Source organism: Anarrhichthys ocellatus, unplaced genomic scaffold (genome assembly GCF_004355925.1).
Source record: "Anarrhichthys ocellatus isolate YVR2014 unplaced genomic scaffold, GSC_Weel_1.0 scaffold40, whole genome shotgun sequence".
Lineage (NCBI taxonomy): Eukaryota > Metazoa > Chordata > Actinopteri > Perciformes > Anarhichadidae > Anarrhichthys > Anarrhichthys ocellatus.
The window spans coordinates 4457221-4467376 of NW_022280070.1; positions in this window are offsets into that span (position 1 = coordinate 4457221).

Sequence of the window (10156 nt, forward strand, 5' to 3'; positions counted from 1 at the left end):
GTGGGTGACATCATATTTTACGCATCCTTACACGCATTGTGAGAGCTCATCGAGTCAATTGGACCCCAATGTATTCATATGTCTATTATAAGTCCATATACAACATTCACAGTACATCACATATCTTACAGAATAACACATGGCCATATGTTATTTTCTGAAGCTATTATGTCAATGGTGAAGATGCTGGTGTAAGTCGTAGAGCACAAGCCAAACAGCCTCAAGGATTAACCTCAAATGTATGCTGCATGTTATATATTCATCTGGAAATTAAGAATGAGTGTGTAACGTGGCCAATCCTTCTAATTCCTTTTTTCATAACATCTCCTTCCAATGCAGCAGGGTTTCAAGAGTCCAGATGATTAATCCTCTAACACTTTCATCTCCATGTTCTGATTCAAACAATCTTTCTCCTATGGCGCTATGGCACTTCAGCACATCCCATTCATTCGATTGAGGGGTATATGGGGCTGATGTCTCAGGATTGAGTGGTCTCATAAACCGAGGAGGGACTCAATCCCGAGAGGAACGTGAATAAGATGTGTTTTATCATACCTGGGAACCATTTGAAAAGTTAATTAGACTTGTCCCTTGCTCAGTAAGCACCTGTATGGGATCATTCTCGTGTTCATTTGTAACCTGTGACACACAGACGCACACGCACAAGTCCTCTCCTGAGAAGAGAGGACTGAACTAAGATTTGGACTCTTGACTTGATTTAAAGCACGAGACGAATATGTGGACTGGAAAGAAAGGCTTGATCTGTTTTTCCCAGTAAAATACTGAAGCAATAATAGTTACATAATGTCAGGCAGGCCTTAAAAAAAGAACCGGTGTCACATAGAGTTCATGTTTTTATATTCAGGAATTAAATGAGCTCAATATATATTTTTAATTCCCTTCATTTTCAGAACGTTTTCAGTGATGTTATGACTTGCCTCACAGCAGCCACGCAACTTATTATAGTACAGCGTACAATAATCTGATTTCAATCACTGCAGATCGTAATTGTATTTATTGTATTGTTGCGATTGGTTTGTTTCAAATTACTACGAATTATTAATGACCCTTTTACAACCATTTTTTTGTGCCAAAAATGAACAAAAATAGCGTTTGTCTCTGTCCAATTATACTTCCAAACATGAGTTTGCCAAGTTGATATGCCTGTTTGCCCAACTTCTTCCTGAAGAGTAAGAGCAAAGGTTTCAAGAAAGGTTTTGAGTATCTGCATGTAGGTATTGGTACAGAACATAAACTATATAATGTTCCTTTTAAATGCATTGAAGAGACTTGGGTTCAGCTAAAGGATGCTCTTACAGCTTTGAAAGGTTAAGGGTTAAAAGTCCATGGTTGTAATTGTTGTCATTCGGAGACCTGGATTGGAAAGCTTTAAAAACAGCTGAGATGTATAGCAAAACATTTCAATTATTTCAGCTGAGAGGGAAAATAACTAGAAAGCCTACCTAGTGGGTTTGGACAATGTAAAGAGCAATAGAGGTGGAGAGAAAGGCTGAGAATAGAAGGACGGATCACATGTTCTCCTGTCTGAATAGAAAAGTGCCACATCCTGTTGATGAAAGCTGTACAATCAGCCACGACCCAAGACAAAGGGAAATGGAGACGACTGAATGGCTTTATTTTTTTCCTCCACCTTTGTCACCCTCTCTCTTCCACATTCCCTGTTTTACTGGCTTTATTTCAGTGGACAATAACAAATTGTTCCTGTGGAAGCTGAACATATTCTTATCTCCACAGCGCAGGTTTCTTCATAAGCGTTGCCAAATTGCCAGCAACCACAGTCCATGTGAACCTAATAAGGTTAAATGAAGCCAACAAATGATACAAAGAGGGACTGAAGTAAATTGGCAGTGAGAAACAGGCTTTATGTCTTCCTGCCGCCTGGAAATATCATGTAGGGTGGTTGCATCAGCTGTAACGGCGTGATGCCTTCCAGAGACATAACCCAATAAGCCATGACACACATGCCCGCTAATTAGATTCAAGACACCACCTGAATCCTTATGAAATTCCCTGCCTAAGCTTGCACAAACCCACAAAGCCAAACATAGTTTTTTTCTCGATGTCTGGATTTAGAAGGTCTTGATAGTGAACCTCAAATTGCTCCAAAAGGCCATAGTGTGTATGAATGGGTATTTAGATTAGATCCTAATGGGCAGGTGGGCAGCTTGCATGGTATAGCAGCCTCTGCCATCAGTGTATGAATGTGTGTGAATGGGTGAATGTTGACAAGCAGTGTAAAGCCTAGAAAGGTGCTTTATAGAGTCCTTTTACCAAATAATCAGCAACGACTGCAGTTAATGCTGTGATTAGACCGCAGTGCGTTTGTTGCAAAGGAGGCAGAGAAAGACAGCAACAAGAAAAAGTGAATTAAAAAAAATAAAAAATCTGCTTTTTCTCGAGATTGAATACCTGTGAATATTTTTTGGCACAGTTACAATTCTTAGCATTATTGATTTTTGTTTAATTTTGCACCTTCATCCTTTTTGACCTTTCAATGGTGTCAGAGAAATAGGGATCATCAAAGTTATTAGGATTCATCCTCTGGGGACCATGAATGTCTACTAAATCCACCAGCATCACGGCAGGAGAATGTCAGTATAATAATACAAGACATAGAATACATTTGTATTACCACTGGTTCTAGTATTATGGTGTACTGCAGTTGGCAACTGTGGCTATAAGTGGAGAGCAGGGTCCTTCAATCAGAGGAACGATCCCTGTCTCCGCTAGCCGCATGTCGATGTGTCCTTGCCACTTAACCCCAAAATTGCTCCCGTAGCTGTGCCTACGGTGTATGAATGTGATAGAATCTGATAGGCAGGTGTCACTTAGCCCCTGGTCTGAATGGGTGAATGATGACAAGTAGTGTGAAAGCGCTTTGCGTGGTCGGAAAGACTAGAAAAGCGCTATATAAGTACCGTATTTTCCGCACTATAAGGCGCACTGGATTATAAGGCGCACCTTCAATGAATGGCCTATTTTAGAACTGTTTTTATATATAGGGCGCACCGGATTATAAGGCGCATAGAATAGAAGCTACTACTGTTCAACAACCCACTGTTCGAGTTTGTCCTCTAACTGTGGCCATCTCGCTTTGTTCCCTCGGAAACTCTTTTTAGTCTTCTTTACTTGGCACAGGTCATCTTCTTGCTTCCTCCACTTCCGTACCATTGATTCATTAATATTGAATTCTCTCGCTACTGCTCTATTCCCATGTTCGGCTGCGTAGCTGACAGCCTTGAGTTTGAACTCAGCGTCGTAAGCGTGTCTCTTGAAAGGTGCCATTTTGGGGTCTTTATACACACAAGTGGTGTTGGACTAGGAGTAAGCACAGTACCGGTGTTTACCACTATTACTTCGGCGACGCCCCTGACTACGGTAGCCGTAATGCTGCAAGCGGTGCGGCTCTGTAGTTTACCAGTCGTACTGAAACATTTTGACAGAGCGCCGTGTACAACCAGTATAGATCAACCAATTAACCAATTGATCCATATATAAGGCGCTCCGGATTACAAGGCGCACTGTCGTTTTTTGAGAAAATTAAAGGCTTTTAAGTGCGCCTTATAGTGCGGAAAATACGGTACAGTCCATTTACCATTTGTAGTTGTGGGTGTGGTTTGTCCTAAGTGGTGTTGCCGTACACCAGCAGAAGCTGTTGCTTAACTCTGCTCAGCACACTATAGGATAGGTAGATTCTTTTCTGGAAATGTATGAATTTATTCTCACTAAATTCTGACTTATCAACAAACACATATGTTTTGAATGTGCAGAGAGTTTTGAACATGATCAGAAATCTTGCTGAAACACTTATGAACAATTAAACTCCAGTGTTTTATAAATGAATTATTAATCAGTGAGGGTAATAAGCGTTGCATGCACATTTAAAAAGTTACTTCCCCAATCTCAAGACAAACAAAGGAGGAGGGAAGAGCAAGTCAAGAAGTTAATCTAAAAGGTGAATAAATATTTGAAACAATACAGAATGATTAAGACTTTCCCCTTCAGTAACGCTGATACGGCTGGCCAGGGGCGTTTCTAGGATTCAAAGAAAGGGGGGACTTAGCCCTAAGGGGAGTGGCATGTTTGCGCGCATAGCGCGCGGCAATTGTTTTTGGTTATCCATTGTTTCAGACGGTTCATAGATTGGTTCAATCAGAAAGAGTGTGATTTTGCTCTATAGTTTTATTTGCATTTAGTATATGATAACATAAGAGACAGAATTTCAGGGTCATAATGAAATTTGACAACACAAATATGAACTTTTCTCAAATAAAGAGAGAGAAATAATTTTCCTGCTTGTAAAGGAAAGACGGATAAACTAGCTTTCATATCCGCGTCACTCCCAAATCCTAATTCTTAAAGGGACCGCACACAATGGATGGAGAATGGACCTGACAGTGTCAACTTTATATCGTTAAGTATGATGATAGGCTATTGGATTGTAATTTGAAGGGGGAGAAAACATACAAACCAGAACGCACGCACATATGTAGCATGTTAGAGTTATAAATAACTTGTCCATGTGAGAAACAATAGTTTAATTTAATGACATCACCAAAAAAAAAAAGTTTTTTTTTTTCTTTTTTGTTTTTATCCAATAATGCCAAATTATTTGGGGGGGCTGAAGAACATTTTAGGGGGGCTTCAGCCCCCCTAAAATAGGCCTAACGACGCCCCTGCGGCTGGCTGGCTCAGGTTTGCCTCGGACCCTTGCCCCGAGATATGCTGCTATAGCCCCAGACTGCCGGGGGACTTCCTATGGTACACTGATCTCCTCTCTCCTCCTCTTCACCTGTATGCACACATTATAATTTCATTATATTGATTATTCTACATGACTATCTACTGCACTTCTGGTCATCCTGGGAGAGGGATCCCCTCTCAGTTGTTGTCCCTGAGGTTTCTTCCCAGGTTTCCTTCCCTGTTTAAGGGTTTTGTTGGGTGAGTTTCAAGGCAGAGGATGTCGTATGTTGATTGTAAAGCACTCTGAGCCAATATTGTGATATGTGATATTGGGCTATACAAATAAAATTGAATTGAAATTGAATTCCATTATAGTTTGAATTGTCACCTGGTGCCAATTTTGTGTTTTCTTTTACATGAATAAAAACATTTCCACCATGAACTGGCGCATACAAATTAATCAAAATGCAGTTTTATACTAAGAAATTCCTGGGTGACTGAAATTGTAAAAGCCCAGAAACATACTCTTAAAGAATTAACCCAGAGGTAAATGTACCACAAATGGTTTCTTTGTGATAAACAGACACTAATCACAAACTCGTTATGCATGCAGCGAGCCTGTAGGCAAGTCATTTGTAATCCAGATGTCAAATAGTCACATTGATCCAACCCTCCTCCTTCTGAGCTCACTGTCCCGAGCGATATCCCATAATCCACTAGGTGTCAGGGTTCGCCTGTTCTCTGTAAGTCACACTGCACCGGCCAGCCAAAAAATTATGTCTTTGTTCATCCAAATACACGTGTCCATGTGAGGTTTAGTTGGTTCCTGATCAAAGCACACCCTGTGCATTGTTGTTAAGGCATCCATTACAAACTGCTTTTGTCTGCCTGCCAATCACTAAACTCCTTCTGGCTGGCATGAGGTGACACACATGTCATGTTAGGAAATCCAGAGGTCATTATGCTTCCAGTAAGGCCCAACAGGGTGTATGTGTGTTGGCACTGTTTCTTCCTATTATCTTCTATTATGGTAAGGTCCTGTGCCCTATCCTGTGTTGGCTGCAATTTAGTGCTGCAGTAAAATCTATGCAAACACGTCATATCTTTGAATAAGTGTACTTTGCGTGAATAAAGACAACTTCCTTAAGGTTTGTATGCGCATTTAGAACAAAGTCACTGCAGCCATCCGGCCTGCGAATGGGGGCTTTTGAATTGGCTGTCATCTGATCTGAACCCTCTCTGTACACTTGCAAACTTCCTCACGTTCCTCACGTTCCTCCTGTTTGGCTCAAACTCAAATGAATCTGCAGTCATTTTCGCTTCCTGCTTTTTTAGAGAATTACCATCAAATATGTCACTGTCGAACAGGGATACTGTCTTAAAGGTTCAAGCAGTGGCGGCTGGTCAATAGAGGGCGCTAGGGTGCCGCCCCACCTTGAGCCACAACAAATAAAATAAAATAAATAATAATAATAATAATAAACTAAACAAATTGTCAACATTTGTGCTTTTGAAATATGGGATCACCCAGTAATATGTGTAAAATATGATATTTGCAGTAAATATATGCTTTTCCTGCATGTCCTCTCAGCTGGCTGGGGCGCTGAAACTGCCAAAAAGAGGCGGGTCTATGAAGCAGTTTAGCCAATTGCTGATTAAAGATATAAATGAGTGACATACAATTTAGCCAATCAGCATCCTCTAGATTCAGCTTGGGGCAGAATCGATTCTGCCCCAAGCTGCGCATTCCCGTCTGGACTAGTCTCTACAGGCGAGCGCCAGCAAGACCACTGCTCCTCCAAGACCCGTTTTTTCATGTTGGAATAAAGGTTAAATATTTAACTGCAAAGTAGTAATGCGTGTTTCATACCTTTGCATTAAATCATACTGGGATGTTTGCAGAAATTGATTAGGTGTGGCACAGCCCTACCTAGAACATTTTCCACCAGCCCCCACTGGGTTCAAGTTTGTTCCAATCAAAGTTGACGTTGACTTGGGTTTTCATGTGGAAGCTGTAAATGCCCATGACTCTCAGGAGGAAAATTTCTTTGTTTAGTGTTTGGAATGCCTTTTTGACCCATCTCTTTATGTGGCTGCAGAACAAAGGCCCACATTATGGTCTTTATGCTGCTGTGTGAGTGGGCGAACAACATCGCCCACTCTAAGCTGCTCTGAGTCATATACTCATATGGTAAACAAACAAACAATCATGCACTGTTTCCATGTACAGAACCTGTTTCCATTTACACAGCTAACATCTTTTGACCTCTAAGTCTCCTGAAAACCGATTCTGGATGTGTGTTAATTCCAGTAGACATATGCCGCCTTCCAAAACAAACGGTGCTGTGGGATGGTTGCTATGTGCCCTTTACCATCTTGATCCACTCTGCTTGTGCTTTGGTGGCAATGCAAGGTCCTTCCCACTGTAATTCAAAGGAAGGGCTCTAAACACCTCATCGTAAAGCTTGTCGTACTGCCTATGACATATCACACTAATCTTGTCAGGCTTCAAGTAATGCGTTTGTGCCCTTTAAACCAGAGCACAGAAAGTGCCCTTTGAGGCGCTACTGTCACCTATCGCCGTGGCTTAGGTGTGTGCGAGACGACACGGAGAAGTGAAGTTCGTTCAAAACAGTATAAGCCTGAAGAGGTTAGCGCAGATGCTGCAATAGCACCAGTTATATCAGAACCAAAAAAAAACCAGTAAGAGTATTTTTTCATTGAAAGAAGAGCAAAGAACGGCATTGAAGGCTTCTCTTGATGGAAAATAATGTTTTTTCGCTCTTCTCCTAACTGGCTTTGGCAAGAGTTTGATTGACGGATGGTTCATCCGATAACCTGCCATGTGTTTTGTTAAAGTGCACGCCCCTTTCCAAAGAAATCTTCTCGGATGGTTCTGTGTCACTAAGACACCATCTGGCGGGTCAGGTTAATGGTCACGGGCTTTATGCAAATGCACTCCATGGTGCAGCCAGATGTTAAAGTAAAGAAATATGAATGCCAAAACATTTAGTTTGTGTTTCCACACAACTTTCCAATTTTTCTTTCTGCTCTATTTCTCTTTTCCCCCTTTTTTCAAAACAGAGGAAGCCTGACCTTCATTTTCTTTGTCTACGGAGAAACATTTCTTTTTACAACAAAGACAGAAGAATGAAGTCTTTTCAAACAGGTTGTAGCTGGTCTACTAAACTGATGAATGTACAGATTAATAGGTTAAGTTTAACTCAGGCTGACCAATCCTTCACTGACTCACACTGCTATTCAGTCAATGAACTCGGTTACAAATCCACGCTCTGACAGATGTTAGAAGTCAATGATTAACCTTCTGACCAAATTCGTTCTGATAGGGTGGGAACTTGACATCTGCTGATATTGCAGGTCAAGCATCAAACATGTAATAGGCCTTTGGCCTGGTTACTAGGAGAGAGGAAACACTTGAACAAATCATTCATGTTGGGTCACTGAAAAAATTCCACGCTACAGTTTCTTATCAAGCAGGTGGCCATGATTCACAGGAAATTGTAAACTGTTGTCGAGGTTTTGTAAACTGTTGCCACAAGTATAGTTTCTGTTCTTAAATGAAACAGAAGTGTGTTTGATGAAATCTTCCCACAACATAGGTTTATTTTCTTCTGAAGAGGTCTTTAAAACAAGGACATGGTGTATTTTAGGGAGCCCATCCAGTATTAAGCACATTAATAAGTACATATTAATAATAATATCAGTTCAATATCAATATCAGCTTAAGTACAATTTTGAGTTACTTTACCCAAGTGTCTGTCTCCACTTTGTGCTTGTATTTCATACTTCATACTCCACTTCTTTTCAGGTACTATAATATATAACTATAGGTCTTTTTAGACAAAAAAGCATATGCTCTGTAATTTTGCAGTTTACAAAGTACCTCAGGCCTCAGGAATTTTCCATTGTTCCCCCCAGAGGTTTATGAAACGCTGCTCATACTCAAACTCAACTTGATTACCCTCAATTTGGCGAGCTTGGTAGAATTTAGGAAACTACTGTACATAGAAGGAAATGGGCCAAAAAAAGAGAGATTCTAAACAGGGTTAGAGTAAAACTTCCCTCTTAAATTCCTTCCACATGATGTGGAAAGTATTTGCCCTTTGATCTCCATTCAAAGTGATGCATCCAGACTTTACTGTGCTGTACCTCTACAGGCATATTTCAACAGCATGCCTGAATAGTATTTGCGTGTATCACATAAAGTACTTAAGGTGCGTGTGTCCTGAAAGAATCACATCACCTTCTTGTAAGTGCAGGCAACAGTCTGTCTGTGCCTTGAGGAGGTTTTACAAAACAGGTTACCAGAAGAACCTGTACATCTTTAATATTTACATTGTTCTGGGGTTCCACCTTGGCTGGTGGGAACAAAAGTACCTGTTATAGGTTGACCGGTTTTGGCACCGGATTCTTTTTTTTTTTGCACATCAAGTGTGAGGACAACTCAGATTTACTAATATGTTTTGTAAGTGTTTTTCCAAATCTACACTTTCCGCAGAGGTTGTTTTCTGTGAAGAGTGCGCTATTTCTGCATCTCTCTTTCTCGTACGTCTGTTCTACATGAACTGTCAACCTTCAGTTCTTCAGTTTGTCATTGGTGAACTTTGCTCAGTAGATCACTCTGTGCTGCAGAGCAAAACTCCTCTTGAAACATTTGATGGCTGACAAAAGTGAGACAGATTCTTCCTCAGGATTGAACTGGCATCCTGACACAATAACGTAGTTTGATATACTGTATATATATATATATATATATAGACCCAGGATGTTGTTTTATGTCCCGTCAAAGTTAATTTCAGTGCTAGGAGATGTAAAAATAAATAAAAGAACTGTGTCAACATGAAAGAGAGAGACAGAAAGTGACGGCGTGTGCGTCAGTGAGGTGATTAAAAATGGAAGCGCCTCTCTGTGGTCTCCCTGCCTGCCGTCATCTCATCCACTCATGCAGCTGTCTGCACACACTATAGCATTACCTCAGAACAGAGGAGCTTGGGTTTCACAACAGTGGACACCGGGCAGGATGAATGGGGTCTGGTCCATTCAATGTGCAACAGCAGCTCTTTCTTCACAATCACAGCAATGATTCAAAAATGTGCTCCAAGAGTTTCCAGCTCAATACATTTTTCTCAACACATTTTTAGTTTATGAGGCTCTGAATAATACAGTTCTGGTCCTTCTTTTTCATAATAAAAGTCACTGAGATGATTTAAGTTATTTTGATGACATCTACCTTTCTGAAAATCAACTTACAAACTCAAAACATGCTCGACAAAGGCATTCCCGACACAGTGACCATTCTAATTCTTATATTATGTAACGCAGTAGAACATACAGGTTCATTTTAAAAAGCACTTCCAGTTTGGTGGGTTCAGGGGAAATTTGACATGCAAAACTCTAGAGTTTGGCGTCATACCCTCAGATTTGATAATAA